The sequence below is a fragment of the Antechinus flavipes genome, chromosome 4, assembly GCF_016432865.1.
Source record: "Antechinus flavipes isolate AdamAnt ecotype Samford, QLD, Australia chromosome 4, AdamAnt_v2, whole genome shotgun sequence".
NCBI classification, from domain to species: domain Eukaryota; kingdom Metazoa; phylum Chordata; class Mammalia; order Dasyuromorphia; family Dasyuridae; genus Antechinus; species Antechinus flavipes.
This window is the reverse complement of record NC_067401.1, coordinates 373,297,332-373,319,110: the sequence shown is the minus strand read 5'-3', so window position 1 is coordinate 373,319,110 and position 21,779 is coordinate 373,297,332. Positions and strand designations below refer to the sequence as shown.

General features: G+C 37.1%; 1 long non-coding RNA gene across 1 annotated transcript in view; it reads right to left on the bottom strand.

Annotated features, from left to right (window-relative positions):
- Positions 1-722: 722 nt before the first annotated feature.
- Positions 723-21,779, bottom strand: part of LOC127559842 (uncharacterized) — a 42,643-nt gene continuing 21,586 nt past the window's right edge. The window contains exon 3 of the long non-coding RNA XR_007953215.1: positions 723-908. This is a non-coding gene — a long non-coding RNA (uncharacterized LOC127559842). The remainder of the gene's footprint in view (positions 909-21,779) is intronic.

The window sequence follows — 21,779 nt, the reverse complement described above, 5'->3', positions numbered from 1 at the left end:
TATTTTCAAAAGATGTTTGCTAAAGACCTTGGTTACTATGGCTGAGAGGTGACCTACAGAGTAAAGAAAAATAAGGATGAATGAATCAAATTGCTTCTTGGAGAAGGTAGATAGAAATGTATTTACTGAGAGATGAGACTATGGGTTGTCCATATAACTGACAATCATGATTTGAAAAATAGACATTCTTCACCCACTTGCTTTTTTTCTGTGTGGATAGTTAAGCCAAAAGTAGTCATGGATTTTGTTCGGAAGCTCTGCAATATTTTAGGGCTTAATGCAATTAGCACAATTTCTTCTGAAAACAGGAGTGTCAAGAGAGCTTCATTATTCATAGGGAATACTTCTTTGACTTCAACTTTATCCTGGACTTCCTTAATGACAGTGGCATACCATTTTATTTTTTTATGATTCACTTGATATGATTAATCAGAAGGGCATTTTATATTTAATATTAACTCACAGTTATATAATGCTTTTAAGGTTTATATATTATCTTCTTCATGATAGCCCTGTAAGATAGGAAGAGCACATATTCTTATTCTTATTTTGTAGATAAGAAAAGTGAGATTCAGGGAAATTAAGTCACTTGCCTTGGTCCCACTGGGGTTAAGTGTCAGAGCTGAAATATGAGTGCAGGTCCCCTGACTTCTTCCTTTTCTCATTTTCTTCATTATTCCTAAGTTTTATTTTCTATTGTGTTATTAAGGGAGGAATATATGATACTTTTTTGCCTGTTTGTTTATTTTGTATTTTGGTGGTAGGATAACAATAGTTTGATTATTGGGCACACGGACAAGGGCAGGGAGGTTCCAAGGATGCTATAATTTGACATTTAATAAGATCACAAAAAAGATCTTCATGAAAACAGTAACTCATGACTGGCTTTCTCTTGATTATCTTGCTTCCTGAAAAGATATAAGGAATGAGTTATCAAAAAAAGAAGGTTAGAATAGGATAATTAGTCAAATGCACCAAAACAAATATCTTTCTCATTATCTTTCTCATTTACCGGGGATTAGTGGTGGTGGTGGAGAAAGGTGGAAAATATTATTCTGACTACCTTAACACACACACACACACACACACACACACACACCAGTCCCATAATGAAACCTAGGGCATATATCATCCCTTCAAGAAGGAAGCTGAACATATTCTGGGAGATGGAATATAGAGAAAAGAGCAGACACAAGGTGGATTGTTGGAACTTGAAATGAAGAAACATAGAAAGGATCGTACCCATATATTAAATGAAAAAACTGGGGCTAAGTTTAAATATCTACCTTGTTCCAGATAATTTAGTTGATTTCAATAGGGCTAGAAGCAAAGTAAGCCCTAATGCAAGGTGATTGCTTTGTGAGCCACTTCCCCTCATAATGTTTCATACAATAATATTCTACAACCCTGACCTCAGTCACGTACTTTTTTTTATTGGCACTTTAGGGAGGCAGGGAGATGGCTAGTATATACAGTGCTGAGCCTGGAGTCAGGAAACCTGAGTTCAAATTGAACTTTAAACATCAACTAACTATGTGACCTTGAGCAAGTCATTTAAGCCCTGTTTGCCTTAATTCACTAGAGTAAAGTGACAAACCATTCCAGTAACCCCATGGTCAGTATTGACATACGATAGTAGTATGATCCACCGGGTCATGAAGAGCTGTATATGAGTGAACAACTGGGGCTGGCAAAATGTCCTATAAGCATCTATAAGCATTATCTTATTTTGTTCTTACAACAACTCTGGAGATAGTTTCTACTAAATGGTACTCTCCTCATTTTACAAATGAAGAAACTGAGACAGACAACAGTTAATTGATTTGTCCAGGGATGCATGATTAGAGTCTGGAACTGGATTTGGATTCAGGTCTTCCTGACTTAAGACAAGCTCTCTAGATAATACAAGCATATGCTCACAAGAATGATTGTGTAAGGAGTGTATAGTCAGCTCAAAGCTATCCATACCGATTATGGGGTAAATAAAGCCATGTATTGTAAGTTGTGTCATATACACAGAATGGTGTATGGCATACCCAACCCTGAAGCTTTCATTATTTTGATTAATGAGTACTGTGCATGGTCTGTTAGAGCTAGCTGGTCCAAACCAGGCTTCATATTATATCCCAACCTTTGCCATCCCTGCTCCTCATTCGTGTATCTTTCCTCCCTCCACTTTAAGCTGGAGTCATTGAATCATCAGTAACATTGTTATTGTTGAAAAGGGTATGGAATCCACAGCTTTGCTCACTATCCCTGTGACTCTCCAAATCCAAAACTCCTCCACAGTCAACTCTCTCTTATGTATTGTATTCTATTTATGTGTAAAGGCAGGTAGGTATTAGAGAGGATGGAATTCCTGTCCTGGAATTAGGAGGATCTGAGTTCAAATCTGGCCTAAGACACTTACTAGCTCTGTGACCTTGGGCAAGACACGTAACCTCTTTGCCTCAGTTTCCTCATCTGTAAAATGATCCGAAGAATATAGCAAATCATTCTAGTATCTTTGCCAAGAAAACCCCAAAGGGGTCACAAAGAGTAAGACACAACTGACAATGACTGAACAATCATTAAAGTGTATCATCTTTAAGAGCTGGGGCTGTTTTTCTTTTATATTCCAGTAACACAACTGGATTGTGTTTATATTCCAGTAACACAACTTCCTCAGGATTCATTATTCCCACTACTGTGGACCTAGCTGTAGTTATATCTCCAGAAATACTTGACACATAATAAACACTTAATGAGTGCTTTTATAAATGAGACCAAAGTATCATCCCGACTGCCTGGAATTCTTCCATTAGATGCTGCCGCTGGTATTTGTCCTGTTTTAGACTTACAATGAAACCTAACAAGTCTTTCTCCATCGAGCATTATGTGCAAGATACAGTGAAGAATTCCTTTTCAAAAGATCTACAAATCTGCCTTCAGTCACCACTAGTAGTGGCTATCCAAACTCTCTACACCTGAAAAAACTTACTTGGGCTATAAAAATTAACAGAGGAAGTAATCCTTCAGTTCTTCATGGCGATCCATTCAGTTTGAAACAATTTCTCCATTCTCTAGAAGTCTTTTCAGTTACCCATTTTCTTAGAGCCATCTCTATCCTATGTCTACTGCTTTGGAAAGGCAGTGGCAGTAATATTCTACCACCCTTTCCTTCTAGCTAGTCTGAATTTCAGTTAGCACTCAAATATCTAAAATAGTGGTATTATTTCCTCCCTGTCATGATCTTCTCTACCACACAGACATTAGAAAAAATAAAAAAAGAAAACTGTTTTAAAATACACCAGAACCACAAAAAATATTTCTAGAAGAGCTCAAAGTATATGCAAAAGCTTATAAGGATAGGGGAAGAAAACAAGGACACACTGGGGTCAGGGCCATATAAGGGAAAGAGTGAAGGGAAGGTTACCTCAGTAACAACAGATCTACTAGTGAGGGCCAGCGCAGAAAAGCACACTCATTGTTGAACTTCAACCTCAGGTAGCTTTGGCAGAGGAAAGAGAGTGGGGATGTAGTTAGGGTGACAGGGGGTGGGCAGGAGATGGGGAGGATTGTTGTGGAGAGAGTAATTCTCCAGTAAAAAAAGGACGATGAGTGATGGTTACAGGATAAACAATATCATTAACTTAGACTTCATCACAGAGGCTCCCCTGAAAGCATGGAGTGGGTTTTTAGGAACCTAGGAACAATAATGGCCTGGCAGGGGAGGAGACAGTGGGGAGGAGGGATTCTCACCCCACCACAAAATCCATCAAAGCTCTCCCTCTCTGGAGCCTTTATCAACTCAGGAAATACAAATTGCCAAATATGTCTGCTCGCCATCTGAAGTCCCAATTATCTCTTTTGTGCCTGCCCCTCTCTCTGGGCTCTGCCTCAGTAAACTTGTTCAGCTCTCCTCTTGAAGTGATATACATAGGTTTTACGTCTATTGCTGAGATCCACATATCATACTTTATAACAACTTCTATGGAGCCTTTGTATGTAGAGAATCTGGTTCCATATACTATTTTCTCCTGTCTTCCTTCTCCCTACCCTGCTTCGGTGTCAGTCTACCTGACCTGCCATCCCTGGATTTGTTAGTCTCTCAGAAAGCTTATTTGGCACCATTCCATTATTTTCTTTAGAGCATCTTCTGTTCTCCTGTGACATTCTCCTTTTGCATCCTTGTCTCTAAGCTGCTTATTGACTAAATCTTTCTGTGCAACTGGCCTTGCAAGACTATACAAAGCAATTACTTTTAAAACAACATAGTAAGGAGGAAGCAGTGTAGTTCATTAGCACGGTGTGTGGTATGCTAGAATAAGCATACTCCAAGAAGAAAGCAGTAAACAAAGAGATGGGAACATTAGGTCCGATTCTCAGTATTCTGTGTGAGTGTTTTCCCCCTCCCAACACTACTTCTAGCCCTGTTTCCTGGTGACAATAAATGTGCCACTGTCTCTTCTTGTTCACTTCTATCTCTGAGTTAGGTGCTTGGAACACCCAAATCAATCCCCAATGATATCATCTCCAGGATGCCTGTTAGGGGGGCATTTTCCCCTTATTGGACCTATCAGCCTCATCCCTGACCCTGATGTTGAATACTTTATATCTGGAAATAACATAAGCATCTCTTTAGGTATTTAAATAGCATCCTTTTCTTTACTTCTTCCTCCATTTCTCCTTCCTTCCTTTCTTCCTTCTTTCCTTCTTTCCTTTCTGGCAATCCAGGATCAAATGGCTAGTATTTGAGGCTGGATCTGAACTCAGATTCTCCTGACTCCAGGACCAGCACTCTATACACTGTGCTACCTAAATGTCCCTCTTTTCCCCCCTTGTCACACATCTACCATTCCACTTTAGTCCCTCATCTCCTCTTACCAGCACTATTGCTGATAGCCTCCAACTTAGTTCCCCAACTTATAATTTCTACCCTCTCCAGTCCATTCTCCATACAAATGCCAAAGTAATCTTCATAAGCACAAATCTGCATATATCCTCTCTCCTTTAGAACCTTCAATGGTTCCCTTTTTCATTTAGAAAAGTATTCTTAACTTGGTGTTCACAGTCACTTTGATGTCCTTGAAATTACATGGAAAAAATACAAATTTAGTTTACTAACCTCTAACTCCAAATTTAGCATTAACTTCAATTACATATTTTTTTAAAAAAAATTTGTGCAGGACTCTGTAGGCTTCACCACTCTACCAAAGTGGTTCATGGCAGAGAAAGGGTTAAAACTCTTTATGGTTTGTTTCAAGTCCCTGTTATTTCTTACTAGAAGATGCCCCTTTTTGTTAATCAAACACTTATGTATATGCTTATTTGTGTAAATATTGTTTCTCTTCTCCCACTCCAGAATGTAACCTTCTTGAAGGTAGGATCTGTTTTCCTTTTTTTTTTTTTTTTTTTTAAATCTCCCTTATTTAGGACGGCACCATGCACAGAATCAATACTTAGTAAGTGCTTACTGGATTTGTTTGTGTGGAATATATTGAGCCTTCTACAACCAGTGAACATCTAAGGAGCCAGATACCATAAAAGCTACCAAGAGGGAAAAATTCTGGCAATGGAAATATACTCCAAATCCCCATTAGACAAAACCAAGAAAGGAGTGAGTAATAAAATATAGAACCTCACTCAGATTTCCAAAAATAAATGTAGAAAGTAGAATTATCAAAAAAAAGTAAGCCAGAGAGACTAGTGTACTTGGGATGGGATCTATGAATTAAACATGGCTCTGGATAGGTAGATATTATTTTTAAAAAATGATATATAAAGCAAGAGTGAGATTGTATTTAGAAGATATATCCAAATGAGAGGAAATTTAGAAATTCGAACAGAGAAGCAATAGTAGAGAGTATTTGTGTAAAGATCAATGAAAATCAAATAAGAAGTAAGATTATCATTGTAGTTACTATAGATCCCTGAGGAAAAAGAACACATTGATGAAGGGTTTGGAAAATAGAGATGCTATAGTATTATTATTCAGACACCTACTGGAACTCTCCCTCTGCTAAAGGCCAGAGCAGTTAACAATTTCTTAGATTACTTTGGAGAAAATTTTATCTACTCAGAATGAGGAAACAGTAATAGGGAGAACTGGACTTGAGTCTCATCAACAAGGGAATTAGTTGCTAAATATTTACTAACTAGTTGCTAAAATAAAAATACTAAGGCTTTTGGAAAGCAGTGACTATTGCTATTGTAAAATTTATAATAGTTAAGGAGAGGAAAGCTGGGTAAAGTGTGACATGTACTATATAGGTTTGAGGAAAGAAGATTTCAAATGGTTAAGAAAAGATTGGTAGAATCTCAGAGAAAATTGCATAGGGGAAGTCAACCCAATAGGGGTTTTCAATAATAAAATTCTGACCACACAAAGAGAGAATGAATTCTTATGAGCAAAAGAAAAGCACTTACTAAGTCCAAAAAGATCAATGTAAATACTCAGGAAACTCCCTGATCAAGTAGGATTTTTAAAAAGCTATGGACAGAAGTTGGAAGGAAGGACAGATAATGAGGGATGAATAGAAAAGTGTTACATGGTCAGCTAGAAATAGCATCAAAGAGTGTAAAGCTCTAAAGGAATTGATATTGCTTAGGAAATCTAAGGATAACAAAAAAGTGACTGTTTTATTTTTCTTTTTATATTGGAGGAAAGAGGGAGATCAAAGAAAAGAAAGAATCGATTCTTGGAGCGAATGGGATGATAATAACAAATATCAGAGAAGAGGCAGTTACTGAAATCGTATTGCTTCCAGGTTTTCTGCCAAGGAGAATAATCTTAAGAGTGGAAAGGAAAGAACAAACATGGCTTATGGGAATCTGAAATCCAATAAAAGCAGAGGGTTAATATGAGATTACCTTGCTGACTCTGATGAGTTTAAGACACTATAGTACCTGGTTTTTTAATCCTGGCTCTGCCATTTGAAATCTGTGTGATCTTGGGCAAGTCACTAGGTTTATTTAAACCTGAATTTCCTCATCTGCAAAATTATATAATTGAACTGGATGACTTTGGAGAGAGTTGTTAGTTCTAAGTTAATGATTTTTATGATTTAAATTAAAATTCTTTCAGTATTCTGAAATTATAGGTATAATTTCTAGGTATTATTGTCTCTAGGTATAATTGCTGAGACAGTGTTGATAACCTTGAAAAGATGGTAGAGAACAGAAGAGGTGCTGAAAAACTCAAGTAGGGTGAATATTATCTGAATTGTGAGAGAAAAAGAAGAGAACTGAAGCTTTGAATTATATGCCGATATACTTGACTTTGATTCTTGAAAAACTGAGTAAGATATCATCAAAAGGATAGTTAATGAACATCCACAAAAGTAAATTGAGATCATAAAGAACATATTCCATTCTCTGCCTCACCTCTTTTTGACAGAATCCTTAGATTGGTAGATTAGAGAATTTATGTAGATAGAATTTATTTAAGCTTTAATAAAATATTTGATAGAGTTTCATGCTATACTCATAGACAGAATAAAAAAGATGGATTGGTTAAGTAAATTCAAAACTAACTGAATGGCAGGTTTCAGAGAATGTTTATTAAATGTTCATAACATTAATTCTGAAGCAGATTAATAGCAGCAAGTCTGTCATCAAAATTTATGCTTAATCCTGAAGAAGTGAGGATTTTTTTTTCTTATCAATGACATGGATAAAAAAATAAAAGACATCTTAGAGAATTAGTTTAGTTTTCTTATTGGGTAAATTGAGGCCTGGAGATTTAAGTCTCTTGTATAACTTCATCCATCTACTGCCACAGAGAGATTTTAAGTCTGTTGTCAGAATCCAAGACTTTAAGTCAAGAGAATTCAAGTCTCTGACCCAAGTTTGCCTACTAGTACCATACCTATATAGAACCCAGATTTCCTATCTATTAGTTTGGTGTTTTTAAATTATATTTTCTTTCTTCTTTTGTTCTAGATTCTCTTCCTTTCCTCATCTGTTCCCCTCCATTGGAAGAAATAAAAAACCTGTTATAAAAATGAAATCATGAAAAACAAGTAGTAACTCTGATCAACACAATGCCCAAGGTTTGCTGTAATTGAAATGAGTCCTTGGAATACTTTGGAAGTGTCATAGATTATTTGTAAAAAAAACCCCAAACCTAAAACCAAAACATTGTATAGTTTAGGGCAGTGATGTTGAACAAACTCAAATAGAAAAGATGTCAATCTATACTAATGAAATCCCTTGAAGAATCCCTTACATGCCAGTTACATGCTGATTTAGTTTTATAATGTAATGCTATGTTTCATTCTATTTTTATTTATTTTGATAAATATTTCTCAATTATGTTTTTATCTGGTTCAGGTGTTCTTGGGGCAGCATGTTTGACACTTCTTGTGTAGGGAATGGGAAGAATCTTTTAGTGGGGAAAGCTCTTCAGAGGGGAAAAGAAAACTACAATGTCAAGACTTTGTTAGGAAGTCCATGTCCCCAGCCCCACTTATCTATATGTATAGAAAGAAACAAACTCATCAGGTACAATTCAGCTAAGCAGTGTCAGATTGGATTTGAGCAGAACCATGCTTTTCCATTTCTGATGCACATTTTGTTTGGGTCTTGGGTGGGTAACTGGATCAGCACAAGCCCTCTCCCTTGACTGATGCAGGCAACATTGAACATATACATAAACACACTCCCCTCTCTCTCAATGATGAGGACACCTGGAAAGACACTAAAGATCAAGAGATTCAGGGTTGCATGGTATCAGAGTATCTGGGGTTCAAATCCTTACTCTCTTTATTTGCCATCTGTGTGAATTTGGGCAAATTGCAATACATTTAATCCCTCTGGGCCTTAGTTTCCTCACTTGTAAAATGGAGAAGTTAGAATTCCGAGGTTCCTTACAGATCAGCATCTATGATCAACCCCATGGAGTCATTCTTTATTGGTCAATCTTTATTAGATTGTACCCTACAAACATTTCTCTAACTTCCTATCCCCTGATCTAATCAAGCCAAAATGAATTCTATGACATAACTAATGTATTGTGCTGTACAGTCTCTGTAACTACCAAACCCCTCTTCAAATAGCAGCCTTCCTACCCAATGGCACCACTCTTAAATCATCCAGCAAAAATTCAGCATTGTCAGTTTCTCCCTGTCTCAGTTATTTCTCATGTTATCAGGATCCAGGTAATAACAGAGAAAACCCAAGGAAATGACCTGGATGTCCACATGCACAGTGTAATAATAATATTTGAAGGACTCTTGCTCTATTATGAGCATTGTTGTTCCATGTTCCAATAAATACTTATTCTATTTTGTGAGTTTTGATGACTAAATAATTCATTACCAAAGAGCCATCATTCTTAGCTTGGCTGGGATTTGGAAAGTAGACAATCCATTATCTGGTCTTTAAGCTTTTCCATAATTGTAGAACTGGTCAGAACTGGTAGTCAGCTAGCATAGCCTTTGAGAATCACAGTTACCTTCATGTTTGAGCAATGTGTCAAAATGTGATTTTGGGGAGAGGCAAGGGACACAGATTGAATGCCACAAATGGATTCAATCTCTGTCATTATAAGACAGACCCCATTGATAAGATCACAGTTCTAAATTCTTGGATCCTCAAGTTGCTCATATTTAAAGCAAAAGGGTTAAATGAGATGATCTCTAAGGTTCCTTCCAGTTCTAAATGTGCTAATGTTAGAGTAAATCTTACTTTAGCTCCTTTTCAAGTCAAATAATTTTAGTGGTCACTGGTGTCCAATTTTGAAACTCAATGAAGTATGGGAGATATCATTATCAATGAAATGAGGTTTAAACCTCAAAGTTATAGACTATCAGAAAGGACCTCAGAGGTCATCTAGCCTAATTATCTCAACAAAATGAGGAAATTGAGACTCCTAGAGATTATCTGATTTACCTAGCATGATTTTGATAATTAACGGAAAAGACAAGATAAGAACCCAGACCTTCTTACTCCAAGTTCAATGTTCATTCCACTCAATAAATGAAAGTAGCAGAAGGGGAAGGGGACTTAATCAGCCACCTAAGACTCTTCCATAAAGAGATTTCTAAGTTGGCAAAATCTATCCTCTTTTAGTTTTTTGCACTTTGACAAAAAAAAGACTGCACAGGTCCCCAAATGAGTAGCTGGAAATTTCCAGTAATATAATAGTGACAACTCATGAGGAAGAACATAATTTTCTTTACTTATGAAAGCCACTTATGAAGATATCTTCTTTTCTCAGGCTGGTCAATACATTATGTCCCTAATAGATTCCTTGCACCTGGAAAAAAGAGGCTATTAATTTTGGAGAGGCCCTCCCTTTTGAGTCATCTCCTTACATGGCTTTAATTGAGATAATTTCAATATGCTAATATGAACTAGCCATCACTCATCCTTAGTACTGTTGCTCAGACTTCAGCCTGAATCTCACGTCTTACCATTCTGTTTTCTTCAAACCTCCACTTCAATAACTTATCACAGTCAATTATCTTACACAAATAAAAAATGAAAATGGAAAAGTTATACAAATAATGGGACGTGTTGATGGAATCATAGTAATATACTTCTTAGTTAACATTACTCCTGACTTTTGGACAGCTAGATTGGTTAATGCATTCACTCTTCATTTAGGCATCAACCTCAAAAAATTTCAGTGTGCTTGGATGCTAAGCATCTCCTCTCTCTTACAAATATGCCCTTCAGAAAACTAGGAGAGTTAACCTCAAACATAATCCAAGTTTGGTTTGTGTTGGTGGCTTATATTTTGAAGAGCTCCTTAAATTGATTCACTTTAAGCTCTTCATGTAGTATCATTTTTCATATCAGCTTCTAAATCCTCAAGCTGGGATATATGTATCTAGTTCAGTTTGCCCTCAGTAGACTCAAAGTGAAGATTATACCATATCATCTTTTAACACAGAAATGGACTTTTCTCTATTTGCTAGCATTGATGATAGAAGTATATCGTATGTGTTACCAAAAAAGAATTATCTATCCATCCATATCTGAGAAACAGAGCATCTGGGAATATTATTGACAAGTGCATATTATGTGCTAGTCACACATAGACTACAAAAGATAGAATAATATGATACGATGAATATTTATTAAGCACCCACTTCATGTTGGGCACTTTACTAGGTGCTAGAGATGCAAATAAGAAATAGAAAGCCAATCCCTGCCCTGAAGTAGCTTACAATCTAATGGGAGAAGACAGGGCCAAACATCTGGAAAGGAGGTATTTAGTACCAAGGCACCATTTTGTGGAATTGAAACCAAGCAGAACTGCAGATAGACAATTAGGTGGAAAATCATGCAGTCCTAATTTAGCAACTTGCAAAGGAAAGAGTATCTGTCAGGTATATTTTATAAATTTTAAATGCCAACTTATGTACAATCATTCATGTTAGGTGGTAAAATATGTTTGACTGGTACCTAGGAAATACAGACTGGAACTTTGGAATGGAGATCCAGAAAAAAAAAGATTATATTTTAACTACTATAGAAGGACTTGAGTGCCAGAGTAAGGGTTAAATTTTGGATCATAGACTTAGAGCTGGAAGAGACCTTACAGGTCATTTTGCCAAGCTCTTTCATTTTATAGTTTAGAAGGTAGGTGCCTAAGGACATTCAGGTACTAAGTCGCATACCTAAGAGTCAAATTCAGGTCCTCTGACTCTCGATCCAGCATGCTCTCCATTGTACCACACTGAACCCAGATTCTCATCTTCAAATCAGGGTGATTAATTAGTTTTAATTGATTTCATTCCAGAATGAAAGTCTTCCAGAATTTCTCAAAAGGATTGGCACAAAGGGAACTGTTTTCCAATGTTGAAACTTGAAATGGTCCTAGAATAGTCAAAACAAATCTTGCGACCATTCTTCCCACACTATCCTTCCTTGGTGTTATGTAAATGAGAACATTGGCAGGACTACATCTTCCCCTCTTCCACCCCCTGCAGATGGTGCCAGCAAATTCTGCATTCAGTACAGCACTTAGAGTAAACTTGCAAAGCTCATTACAAGACTGATCAATAGACAATTGGATCTTGGATCAATAGAGAAACCAAGTTAGAAAAGATAGTCTCAGGGAATCTCCATGTATTTTGTGAATTGCTTTATTATTTTTAAATTTGTATTAATATTTCACCAGATTTTTATTTATTTTTTAATCAAACATAAGGATTGAATTGAGCATAAACAAGTACAGTTGATCCTAAACTATTTAGAAAATGAGCAAAATACCCTCTTTTTTTGAATAGATAAATTTTATATTCTATTTCAAATTTTAAAAAATGGTTGTTTCTCTATTTCAGGATTTTATTGTTCTTTTAAAACCCTCTAGATCAATGGAATAATGTGCAAATCGTGTCTCAATTTCAGGGACAATGCACCCACTTAAGTGTCCTTTTGACATCTAAGACAGCTTCAGCTGTCCTGCCCTAGTTACAGTCCCATTTTCATGTTCCATCATGATTGACATTGTATAAAGAGAACCACTTCTGCCAAAGGGCAAGACCATAAGTAAAAGATAAAGTTGCAGAGAAACATATTTCAACATAAAATGAGGGAAAAAACTTCTTAATCCAGAGCTAGACAAGTATGAAAAAGGCTGCCTTGGGAACTACTGGCTTCCCTCTCACTGGAGGATACATGATCACTTGCTGGAGATATTGCAGAAAGAAAATGAAAGCTAGTCTAACAATCTGCAAACTGTCAATAAAATATATGGAAATGTTGGTATAGTTGTCAAACCAGCAGTGAAATAACTAGACTGTTAATTGAATGATTTCTTTTTATGAGTGTTTGATATGAAATTTTTTAATGCTTGGAGGAAATTATTTTCATCCTCTATTTCTCCTCTCTTCCCTAGTACTCTAGTCCTGAAGACAAGGACAGGAGAAAAGAAGAAAAAGAAAAAAGTAGAGGAGATAATGTTGGAAAGAATTAGGGTGATTGATCTATGTAGGCTCTCCTAGAGTGGTTTTTAGGCACTTGAATGTCAAATCAACAAATTAAAAGCATTTATGAGATTTAGATATTGAACTTAGATTATTAGATTTAAAAGGGACTTTACGAGGCATCTAGTGGAATCCATTCCTACAAAGGGATTCCTTCTACAAAATATCCAACAAATGGTTATTTAGTCTTTGCTAGAAGACCTCCAGGGAGGAACAATTCATACTTCCCTAGGAAGTATTCCATTTTTTCATAGCTTTAATTATGAGGCAGTTTTCCTTATATCAACCTGACAGCTGCTTCTCAGCACTTCTCCTATTGCTGTTTTCTGGAGCCAAACAATGCTTCTAATGTTTGTTCCACTTAAATACTTGGAGAGAGAAATTGCCACTCACCTAACCCTTTCCCAAGGCTTCTCTTCTTTCTAAATATTTCTAGCTATTTTAGCTGATTCTCATGTAGCATGTTCTTGAGGTCTTTCACCATTCCCATTGTTCTGTAGACCTTCCCTATCTTAGCAAAAAAGTACAAGACAGAAGAGCTCTGGTTAAATAACAACCCATGTGGAAAAGATCTACTTTTTTGGTAGATCTTATTAATATTAATAATTAACCTTATTAATATGGGCCTGTGGTTAATGCATATGGCAACCATAAAAACAAATGTGATCTTGAGCTGTACTAACTAAAATGTCCAGTGGGAAGGAGGTGATAGTTCCATTGAACTCTCCTGTAGTCAGACAATACTTAAAGGATTGCCTTCAGTCATGGGCATCACATTTTAGGGAGGTCATTGATAAACTGGGAAATGCTTTATAGATGAAGACTACAATGATGAAGGTCCTTCAGTTCATACCATATAGAGATTAGCTGCAGGAACTAGAATGTTTGAATGGGGAAGAGAAGGCATAGGGGAAAAAGAAAGCTGTCTACATGTATCTGAGGGGTTATCATGTGAAAGAGGGGTTCTGACTGTTCTTAAAGACCAGAAATAGCATTAACATGTGGAAATTGTTGAAATGTGTTTTTTCTACAACTACTTGTTGCTTAGTGATGAGAATTGGATCCAGAATAATTTTTTCTCCTCAGTTCATCTTCTTTTGAAGGATAAAATTATAATTGAGCTAAGGCAAGAAATGATTAGTTTTTTAGTTTTGGTAAAGAGCAAGCTCCAATAGATGTCCAAAAAATTAAAGTTATCTATTGCTACTCTACTTGTGTTCAGATTCCTGAACTCTTCAATCATTCAGTTAATCAATCTATAAGCATTTCTTACTCATATACTATGCGTCAGGCATACTGCCCAAGGATAAAAAGACATAAATAAACTAGTCTCTGTTCTCAAAGAGCATGTATTCTATCAGGGAAGACAATATGCACATACACACAGAATAAATACAAGGTAATTTAGGTAGTATGGGATCTTGTGTTTGTATTTGTGTGTATGTATGTATGTATGTATGTGTCTGTGTATGCACATATGCATAGACATGAAATGAGGAATAAGGAAAGGGTTCCTGTAGAAGGTAGTGCTTGAAGCATCCATTTAATCTAGTGATAGTCTTGATTCTATTTCTGCATCTCTTTATCTTCATTCCAATATTCTGCCCTTATCACCTTTTTTTTTTTTTGCTGAGGCAATTTGGGGTTCAGTGACTTGCCCAGGGTCACACTGTTAGGAAGTATTAAGTGCTGAGGCCAGATTTGAACTCAGGTTCTTAGGCTCTGAACTTCAGGGCTGGTGCTCGATCCTCTGCGCCACCTCGCTGCCTCCTTTCTCACTTTTTGATCCCCGGATCCCCTCAGAAAGAAATATTCTTATTGTGGTTTTTCCCTAACTCTTATCTAGTTCATCTTTTTGAATAAAGCATACCTTTTCAGACTAGATTCCATTCATGTATCCCATCACACAAGAATCATTGAAACTAATGAGATCAGATCATCCTCCTTGCTTTAGGATCCTGTGGCTGCTTGGTTTGTTATTCATATGCTGTTCTTTGATGTATAGACATCTGAGGTTTTATCACTGACTACCTTCTTGGATTTTCTCTGTGAATTTCTGGGTGTTTCTATTGCAATTCTTCCTATATTGTAGTGATTTTCTGTAGCATCAAGTCACTGTATAAACACAGACTTTTTTCTCACTTTCTTTTTTTAGCTTCAGTTCTTTTTGATGACATTTCTTTAGACTCCAGGTCTTCACTCCCTTCAAGAGGAAGTCCTTCATTACTTATCTCTTATTCCTCTAACCTCTAGTGTATACTATCTCACCTGAAGGCAACCTGGTGATCAACTTCATCATACCTTGGAAAAATAGCAGCTGTTTCCCCAGAGGCTCCAACTCCATTCTCTTCAGAAGATCCTTATCCTTATTCCGTTGCTCCAAGTGCTCAGTGTTCTTTTTCTTTGTTTTTTTTTTCTCTATGAATGTCTTCTACCTTCTAACCTCCTAAGGGATGATGAGTCAAAAATCCGCTTTCTCCCTTTGCATTTCTTTCTTTTGTGTTACTATATTGCAACACTTTTGCCATTTTTATAGGAATGCTACATTCTGCCCAATAACCTGAGAGTGGCAAAGTTTCCCCTGAGACTCTTGAGGAAGGAGACACATCTGCACTTTGAGTACAAATAGCAACATGTACATGGCAACAGCACAAACATCACATGTTCTATGTATGGAATTCCTTCTTTTACTAAATTTTTCATCTCATCTTACCATCTGATCTGATTTGCTTTGTCTTAACAACTACCAGAATGTATAATGTTCTATCTTCCTCTATAAGACTTGTTTCTCACAAAATTACAGGTTTTTAGATGTGGTGACATATATAAAAAGAATCCCCACTAAGTCCTTCCTTCTACCTGAAGCTTTTCCAGATGCCTCGTAATGTTAGTACCTTCCCTTTTTGGATTATCTCCATTTTACTCTGTGTTTTAGGTGGTGTTTCCTCCATTATATTGTCATTTTCTTGAGGATAGGGGCCATTCTTAGCCTTATTGTTGTATCCCAAGCACTTTAGCAAAATGCCTAGTGCAAAATATACTCCTACTAAATGTTTGTTGACTTGACATGACTCACAATAATATACCCAACAAGAAATCATCCAGTATCTCCTTGAAGACTTCCATTGAGAGGTAATCCATTACCTTTCAAATCACTGCTTTCCACTTTTGGATAACTCTAGTTTTAGGAAGTTTTTTCCTGACATCCATTTTTAAATTAATCTATTTGTGACTTCTGCCCATTGCTCTTTATTTTATCATCTGTGACAAACAAAAATCATCCTCCCTTTGTACAAAGTTTTTCAAATATTTGAATACAACTCCCACTCTTATCTTAATCCTCTCTCTTTATTGTAATACATATTTTGTTGTAGTGATTGTTGTCATTGGGTTGATTTTTTTGGTCATGTCCGATTGTGTGTAAGCTTATTTGGAGTTTTCTTAACATAGATACTGGAATAGTTTGCCATTTCCTTTTCCAGCTCATTTGACAGATGGGCAACTGAGGCAGAGTTAAGTGCCTTGCTCAAGGTCACCCAGCTAGTAAATATCTGAGTTCTGATATGAACTGAAGAACATGAGTCTTCCTGACTCTAGGCCTTCACTAAATCAGGGAGAGGAGAATAATTTCAGCAGAGATAATCATTTGAATTAGAGAGATGACAATGTTACTCGACTCCTTTTGTGATGTCAAGAGTCTAGAGGCTAGGGCACAACAATAGCAATATAGCACCCCTCCCCGCAGATAATGCAAGGGTTAATGAAAGAGGTCCCTTTAATTCCTTGTCGGCTTTTGAAGGGAATACTGGTGTCTAGTTGTCCAAAGTTATATACATAGAAAGCTAAAAGAGATGTGCACTCAGAAGTCCAGGCTGCTGTATCTGGATAATTATGCCATACCTAAATAAATGTGCATAGAGCATAGGTGGGATGTGCCAGTACACCTTACACATGCTCACCCATGCATCTATCTGTTCTTTATTCTTAATTCTTCCCCCCCAAAAGCAAATAAATAAACAAAAGATGGCAGCCGGAAAAATGGCAGAGACTGAGGCTCAGAAGAAAGGAGGAACAAAGACAAAACATTGAGGAACCAGCTGGATAACATTATGGGGAAAGAAGTGGGATCCCATGAATCCATTGAATGTGAGAAAACTTTCAGATAGAATGAAGCACTGTGTGAACATTTTAAAGTTGGGATTGTGTGGAAGGGGGGGGGTCCTTATTACTTCCTTCTTTCCCCACCTCCTCATGTATTTATTCACCTCTTTGTGCTCCCTAGGTGGGGGTAGGAGAGGAAGAGAAAAAGAAAAGAAGGCATACTGATAGACTCTGAAGGGGGAATGGCTGGGTGCCCAAGTCTAAGAGGGCTTGCAGCTGCCCGTAGCTGTTAATTATCCCTCAGGCGACAAAGGAGTGGGTCAGGATGTTCTCCTGACACTGGTAATTGGTGGAGTAGGCATGGCTAGGAAACAGGCCCCTGGGTGTTGGTGATCAAGTGTAGTGACAGTTATTGAGTGCATGTGGAAAACATTGTAGAATCAATGCGAGTGAGAGAATGAGTGTGAATAGTAGAGTGAGTCATTGTAAGGAGTTCCAAGTGTCAGTAACTAGCAATCTCTGATTGAACCTGGGTGCAGATCTCTACAAGGTTAGGTTTGTACCTATGATACATTTTGACTTAACAAATTTGGGAATATTGAGAATAAGAGCATAGTTTAGAGAGAGGCAACCCCAACTTGTGTGGTTAGTTGATAATACTTAAGGAGAGTGGAGTTCTGTCTTCCTTCCCATAAGAGCAATTTCAGCATTTGGGACAGTTGATATGAGAGCTCAGATAGATGTTGCGTGTGGGTAATATAGTTCTGGTTCTCTAGTAATCCAAGCATGAGAAAACAGAATGTCAGGGGTTGATGCTAGGGGACACAAGTACGCCTGGAGTGTGATTGAGAACAGAACATATTGGAGTGAATAAATCTGCATTATATTTCTTACTATATACAATACTATATTTCCAGAGAATGTGGATTATGACTTGTGATTTCATTGATGTTGGTAACATGTGGGGGAAATACTTCCCACTAATGCAGATCTATACTTTTTCTGAAATTTAGTCATAGGGAATTGTCTGGAAATGCTGGAAATGGGAATCAGCCATCACACAGCCAATGGGATTCAGAATCAAGACTTGAACTAAGATCTTCTTGACTCTAAGACAGGCCTTTTAGGACACATAGGCTCTCAATACTATTCTAGAAAAGCAAACTAAGAAAAGGACCAGGTATTGAAAAACAAGAATGAGCTGGATATCTGGAAAGAACCAAAGCAAAAGGAGAGAAATGAGGGCAGTGGGAAGAGGGAAGAGAAGGGCTTTGGAGATGCCAGTGAGAATAAGGTAAAAAAAAGATCAGAAATTGGATGATGAAGGCAGAATTCTCTATGGAAAGAAAGGAAAATTTTAAAGAGAGAAGTTTTTAAGGCATGTTGAGGAGAATCTGGAAAGCTGGGAGAGAGTTTTGAAAATTCTAAGGATGATTTCTTTGGAAGAGAACCTGGGGGTGCCTTCATTGGATTTTTCAGTTGGCTAACTATTCAAGTCTGCTCAGTTCAGGCATTTTTAACTATCCTATATTTTTGGAAGTGAATGGTAGAGGGCAGAGGAAGAGAAGAGGCATATAAACACAGCTTGGACAAAGGCTGAGATATAGGAGTGGGAAAATTAAATGGATCTGGCCTTCGAGTTTCCTCTCCTACTTAAAGATTGCATTAAGAATTTTCTTTCAGATGCATCTATCCATACATTTGAGATCAAGGGCAGTTAAGTCCTCCTTGCAGAGCCAATTAAACTGATTCTGGTCAGGATGAGACTTGAATAGTGAGGAGCAAGGCTATATCACTTTTTTTTCTATTCAACTGATTTGACATGAAGGACCAATCTTTGTTCTGTACTGTGCTTCACACAGTACTCTCCCTCATTGCTCCAAACTCTATGTTTGAGGTTCCAGTCCTTGGAGCTGGAAACATAGATTCTTGGACAGGGCCTTGGACCACCCACCCAACTTGTTCTCTCTTTGTTTAAAAATAATACAGTACAGAGCGATACAACAACAAACTCCTTTTTATTCCCTTCCCATTCCCCAGACACAGAGAGGCTTTAGAGGCTTTTCTTCCACCTGTTTGCATATGCTGCAAAAGAGACCTACAAAGGGAGACATTGTGGTGCATCTCCCCAGTTAACAGGAATTGGCAGATGTTTTTTAATTAAAAGAATTCAGATAATGAAAATGATGCCATTGGTAGAGACGGAGCAGTAACCTGCCAGGTGTACACCTCTGTTCATATAGACCCAGTGCTTAATTTTGAGTATCTGCTCTGGATTCTTTGAAAAGCCATTGTCAGATTGAATGGAAGATGAGAAACAGATGTGGAGAATTGGAACATTGTCAACTCTTGATTATCCATCATTTAGGGTTCGGGATCAGAATATGGACCATTCAAATCATAATTCTTTCTGGTCTGCATTTTAGCCAATGAATATGGGTTCCTCTTCTAACCTACTTTGTTGGAGATGCTTCTTAGTTGGGTCTCTGGGAAAACAATGACCAGTGGTAGTCATGAAGAGGGAAAAGCTAAACAGCTCCTCTATGGAGTCTTCTCTCACTACTTTGCTGAATGGACTGACTTAGTTTTTTTTTTTTTTTTTTTTTTTTTTGCTTGTAGTAGTCAAAGCCAGTATAATAGTGGAAAGTACAGGGATATAAAACTAAAAATAAATAACCTCTCCCTGCCCTCAAGACATTTAAATTCTATTAGGGAAATTACATATCCATCAAAAGTATATACAAAACATAAAGTAAACATAAGGTAAGTTTGGAGGAAGAAGGGCCTTAAGTGCTAGGAAAATCAGGAAAGATTTCATACAGAAGGTGGTGTTTGAGTGGAGTTTCAAAGAAAACCAGAAATTCTAAGAGGTGTTGATGAGATGGGAGCACATTTCAGGCAGAGGGGATGGGTGGTAAATGAGAAAGAGCCAAGGCTGGGAAATGGAGCATCATATATTATGAACAGAAAGAAGGTCAGTTGACTGCACTGTGGAGTAGGGGAAGGGGAGTAAAATGAAATAAAATGGGAAAAGAGAATTTTGGGCCATTCGTTAAATTTAACTCAGCAGTTTATATTTGGTCCACTGGAATTTATTGAGTAGGGAAGTAGCATGGTCAGACTTTATACTATGGGAAAATCATTTTCTCAGTTGTATGGAATTCTGTCTATTAACAGATAGTAGTAGCATGTCTGTGTCTATGTAGTTCAATTTCCTAATATGCAAAAGAGAGATGGTGATAATAATAACACCTTCCCCAAAAGGTTGTTGAAAAGTTGAAATGAAATGATGTTTGTAAATCACTTTGTAAATCCTAAAAATGTTGTATGTTATTTATGATGATAGCTAGGTAGTTCAGTGGATAGGCTGCCTTACCTGATGTCAGGATGACTCATTTTCTTGAGTTCAAATCTGTCCAGACTCTTATGATTCAGCAGTAACAACAGCAATAACATTATTATTTCTATATTGTTATCATTATTATTGTTATTGTGATGTTTCGATTGTATTCAACTTTTCATAACTCATTTTGGGATTTTCTTGGCAAAGTTAATGGAATAATTTGCTATTTCCTTCTTCAGCTTATTTTATAGATGAGGAAACTGAAGCAAATAGGGTTAAGTTAGTAACTTGCCTGGAGTCTCACAGCTACTAAGTATGTGAGGCTAGATTTGAACTCATAAAAATGTATCTTCGTGATTCCAAGCCTAGTGCTCTATAGTTATACTATGTAGCCTTACAATTATTATTGAGTCTGAAACATATCTTTCAGTTTGCAATCATTTACTAATCTCTATTATTCTCAACTACTATTTCCTATGGTGATAAGTTCATATTTAGAGCTGGTGGGAGGTGGGAATATGGGATGAGCAGTCCTTTGTGATGTATTTGTAGCATGGAAATTTGTCATCTGCTAATTTATAAAGAATTTTAAAGTCCTTAAGTATAATTTTGGTTACTTGATCATGTCTTCCCAGATATTGAGTAGGTGCTAAATGTTTTTATGTTGTAGTGAAATATGGCATAGATTCTATTGTTTCCTTGAAAAAATGTTATTATTGTTAGATTTATTATTATAATTATTACTTTTAGAATTATCTATCAATTCTGTTACTTCCTTGTTTTACGCATCCTGCACATTGTTCTTTACACTACAGGAAAAAAGTCCTTTCTGCCCCAACTGATCAAGGTGCTTTATCACCTCACCTGTCATAGTTGTCTAGTTCTCTCGGTAGAATAGAGTGCAAGGTTACACGAGAATTTGACCAAGTGATCCTCTTTTCCATTACAAGGAACAACAATGAGAGGAAGGAAGCTTTGAATTCCTAAATGTTAAATTGGTTCTTGACTGATTTTTATCTGAAAACATGTGCCTTTTTTTGGGAAACAGAGTTATAACAGCACTTCTGTTTTAGCTCTGGGACTGCCCTATAGACAACTTAGGAGTATTTTTAACCAGACCAGATCCAAGCCCTTTGCCATCTGTCTCACTGAGTGATACACTGACATTAGGAGACTCAGAAAATAAAGGGAGAAGAGGCTGCAGTGGTCTGTGATTTCCAAACTGCCCTTGGAGGAGAAAGGAATATTGTCTAATGGTAAAAGCAGGAGCCCAGAGGATGGAAGACATGCTTTAAGGATTTACTGAAGCAAAACGGCAAATGTTGTTTCCCAGCTGTTCATGGCTGTGCCCCAGCAGTGGCACACGGAGCTGCCCGGTGAGCAGCCATTCACCAACGCTCACCAGACAGGGGCTC